This window comes from Nematolebias whitei, chromosome 12, assembly GCF_014905685.2.
Source record: "Nematolebias whitei isolate Nwh7 chromosome 12, NemWhi1, whole genome shotgun sequence".
In the NCBI taxonomy this organism is placed as follows: domain Eukaryota; kingdom Metazoa; phylum Chordata; class Actinopteri; order Cyprinodontiformes; family Rivulidae; genus Nematolebias; species Nematolebias whitei.
Genome location: NC_056509.1, coordinates 48,549,051 through 48,553,265, shown reverse-complemented (window position 1 = coordinate 48,553,265; position 4,215 = coordinate 48,549,051).

Genomic DNA, 4,215 nt, shown 5'->3' with positions numbered 1-4,215 from the left:
ATTGAACCTCGAGGACTCATTTACAAGAGAGACCTGATTTCAACAAAGAAAGATGACAACAATGGACAACAAGACAACAATAAACAGTTATATATATATATATATATATATATATATATATATATATATATATGTATATGTATATGTATAGAAAATCAAAATCAGTTAAATGTGAACGTTAGTGTCTTTATTCAGAAAATCCACACGTCACATTTCATGATCTGGTTATTATAGACACAGACTAAATGTTAAATATGAATATTTCTAGAATTATCACTACAGTAATATTGTTACACACATTAGTAGTTGTAAACACCATTATATTTGTGTCTGATAAGAAACAGTCCTCTTTTACTGATCAGGCACTTTTATTAAAGCTCTGCTCACAGAATTCTTACTCTCTTGTCTATACTTCACATTTATACATTCACATGGACTCGTGACTGCTACTTAATGGACACAAGTATAATACATCCAATCATCACAAACACTCAAAAGAAGAATATCGTGATGCATGCTCAATGGTCCAGGTAGAAAAATCTAAAAAAAGTTAAGTCTGGTCCTCTGGACATTCAAAAACCAAAACAAAGAAAAAAGACTTCTTGAGTCTGAGGTGCTGTATTCAACTCAACAGAATGATGGTTTAGTACTTACCTTTAAGGAGGAAACATTTATAATAATCATGTTAAAAGTTACAAATGTTGTCTTAGGTGACTGTTCGTTTTCTAAATATATTAGTGTGTGAATGACAGGGATCAATTTCAAACACTTTGTAGGACGATGCTTTTTGAAGTTCACTCCATTTACTTATATTAATTGACCGACAGTTCTGCCACATCCAATATGGCGGACGCTGTGACGTAGTTACGACGCGCCAGCCCGCTCAAAGAGGCGTCTACGTATACATGTCTATGTATATATGCCTCTGTCTATGGTTTCATTGTTTTAAACAAAGTTTGGACAGATTTTAATGTAAAGGCAAATATTTAGAGTCAAAAATCGGTTTAAGCACCGAGTAAAGTCAGGAATACTTTTGTTTTTACATGATAAATTTATTAATTTTAAGCAAAAATTAAAATATCACCGGTGCAACATGTTTACATTTAAATAAATATATTTTAACTAACATGCAGCTTTGAGTCAACACTGAGCTGAAAATCACAGATCGTCACGGTCACAGATCAGTCGTGCTGCTGTTCAACAACAAGTTCTCTGAACATGGACGCACCATTATTGTTGTTTACTGGTCAATATCTTGCACAAACATCTCAAGCTCTCCACCTTGACCTCTCCGAGTGGCTTCAAACATCTGACAAGTTCCTGCAAGAACCAATGCAGACATGTTCCTGTTTTTAGTTTTCTACACTGCCTTATAATCGATCTGTTTTTGAATACCATTTTATCTGTTCTTCTCAGTTTGAACGCATCCTTTATGATCGTTTATTGTTGTCATCACTCTGTTAAATCAGCTCTCTCTTGTAAATGAGTCCCTGACACTCAGTGAGACCAACCTGTACAAACAAAGGTTGAATAAAAAAACATTCACAGGCATCTGGTTCTGCCTCCTTTTATTCTTGTGGATCAGTTGTTTGTACGTCTGACAGGACGAGTGTTTTTAGAGTTGTTGAACTTGGTGCTTTTCCTCCTGAAGTTCAGACTTTTGTTCAGTATTTTATCCAAAGACGAGCAGAAAACGATGAAACAAAGAGCAGCGTGACAAACGACACAATTCATCTTTAAACATGAAGCAAAGGTAAGAACAAGTCCAGACTTTCTGCAACACCGACTGTGGTACGGGCACCGTATAAATACTGGATTTTACTTGTGGCATTGGAATGATGCAGGTACTGTATAATTCCTGGTTTATCATCTCAAGTGACCGTAACAAAGTTTTTCTCAGATTTCTTGTCTTCATGCAGAACAAACATGCAGTTTCTGTAAACTTCTGATCCAGAATCCTTTATATTTTCCCTCCAATTATCCAGGTCCTCCTGTGGTTCTGGATCAGCAGTTGTCCAGACTTTCTGTATCTTGTGGTTTTGACCTTGGTCTAAAAGTATTCTGATAAATAAGAGGCCGCGCTCCAGCAGCAGCAGGAGCTGCTCCGCCATCTTTCAGACGACTGTATGAACATAACCTCACTGTATCTCAATGATAACGAAGCTCGTTCTGATTCTGACGGACTCATAGGTTCAGCTGGTGGACCTGAACTTTGTCAGCAGAACCACTTTAATATATCAGACGTCTGGCTGTTTGGAAGGACAATGGAAAAAGTGGAGAACCGGATCAGAACTTTTACAGACTCAAGTATCAGAATAAAGACATGTTTCAGTTCTCTGACTCCGGTTCTGCTGGAAACAGATTCTTCTGGACCTTCTGCTTGAGGACAGCAGGAGCTGAACTCAAGTGAATTTGGTGATTTGATTTTGGCAAATTAAGAACTTTAACATTTAAGTCATCTGTCAGAACCGGGACGTCTGCAGACTACTTCAGATGTTTAAACTGACAAATGCGGTGTAGGTCCTGGTTGCTGCACCAGAGTCCCAAATTGACCCCTGACCCAGAGTCCCAGTCAGAGTTGGAGTCATAGTCTGAGGCAGGGTTGGATGAAAGCAGCCGTACTCCAAGATGGACTCTAAAGTTTCAGCTGAAGTCTGGATCCCTAGTCGGAGTCTGGAGTCCCAGTCGGAGTCTGGAGTCCCAACTGGAGTCTGGAGTCCCAGTCGGAGTATGGAGTCCCAGTTGGAGTCTAGAACCCCCGTCGGAATCTGGAGTCCCAGTCGGAGTATGGAGTCCCAGTTGGAGTCTGGGGCCCTAGTCAGAGTCTGGAGCCCCAGTTGGAGTCTAGAGTCCCAGTGGGAGTATGGAGCCCCAGTCGGAGTCTGGAACCCCCATTGGAATCTGGAGTCTAGAGTCCCAGTCGGAGTCTAGGGTACCAGTTGGAGTCTGGAGTCCCAGTCAGAGTCTGGAGTCCCAATTGGAGTCTGGAGTCCCAGTTGGAGTCGAGTCCCAGCCGGAGTCTCGGGTACCAATTGGAGTCTAGAGCCCTAGTCGGAGTCTGGAGTCCCAGTCAGAGTCTGGCGCCCCAGTCGGAGTCTGGAGTCCCAGTGGGAGTCTGGAGTCTCAGTCGGAATCTGGAGTCCCAGTCAGAGTATGGAGTTCCAGTTGGAGTCGAGTCACAGCCGGAGTCTGGGGTACCAATTGGAGTCTAGAACCCTAGTCGGAGTCTGGAGTCCTAGTCGGAGTCTGGAGCCCTAGTCGGAGTCTGGAGTCCCATCCAGAGTCTGGAGTACCAGTCAGAGTCTGGAGCCCCAGTCGGAGTCTAGAGTCCCAGTCGGAGTCGAAAGTCCCAGTGGGAGTCTGGAACTTCAGTCGGAGTCTGGAACCCCCATCGGAATCTGGAGTCTAGAGTCCCAGTAGGAGTCTGGGGTACCAGTTCAAGTCTGGAGCCTTAGTCGGAGTCTAGAGCCCTAGTCGGAGTCTGGAGTCCCAGTCGGAGTCTGGAGCCCAAGTCGGAGTCCCAGGGGGAGTCTGGAGTCCCAGGGGGAGTCTGGAGTCCCAGTCGGAATCTGGAGTCCCAGTTGGAGTCTGGAGTCCCAGTCGGAATCTGGAGTCCCAGTTGGAGTCTGGAGTCCCAGTCGGAGTCTGGAGTCCCAGTCGGAGTCTAGAATCCCAGTGGGAGTCTAGAATCCCAGTGGGAGTCTGGAACTTTAGTCGGAGTCTGGAACCCCCATCGGAATCTGGAGTCCCAGTCGGAGTCGGAGTCTGGAGCCCCAGTCGGAGTCTGGAGTCCCAGTTGGAGTTTGGAACCCCCGTCGGAATCTGGAGTCCCAGTCGGAGTCTGGAGTCCCAGTTGGAGTCTGGAGCCCTAGTCGGCGTCTGTAGCCCCAGTCAGAGTCTAGAGTCCCAGTCGGAATCTAAAGCCCCAGTGGGAATCTAGAGCACCAGTCGGAGTCTGGAACCCCCATAGGAATCTGGAGTCCCAGTCAGAGTCTGGAGTACTAGTTGGAGTCTGGAGTCCCAGTCGGAGTATGGAGCCCCAGTCGGAGTCTAGAGTCCCAGTGGGAGTCTGGAACTTCAGTTGGAGTCTGGAACCCCCATCGGAATCTGGAGTCTAGAGCCCTAGTCGGAGTCTGGAGTCCCAGTCGGAGTCTGGAGCCCCAGTCGCAGTCTGGAGTCCCAGTGGGAGTCTGGAGTCCCAGTTGGAGTCTGGAG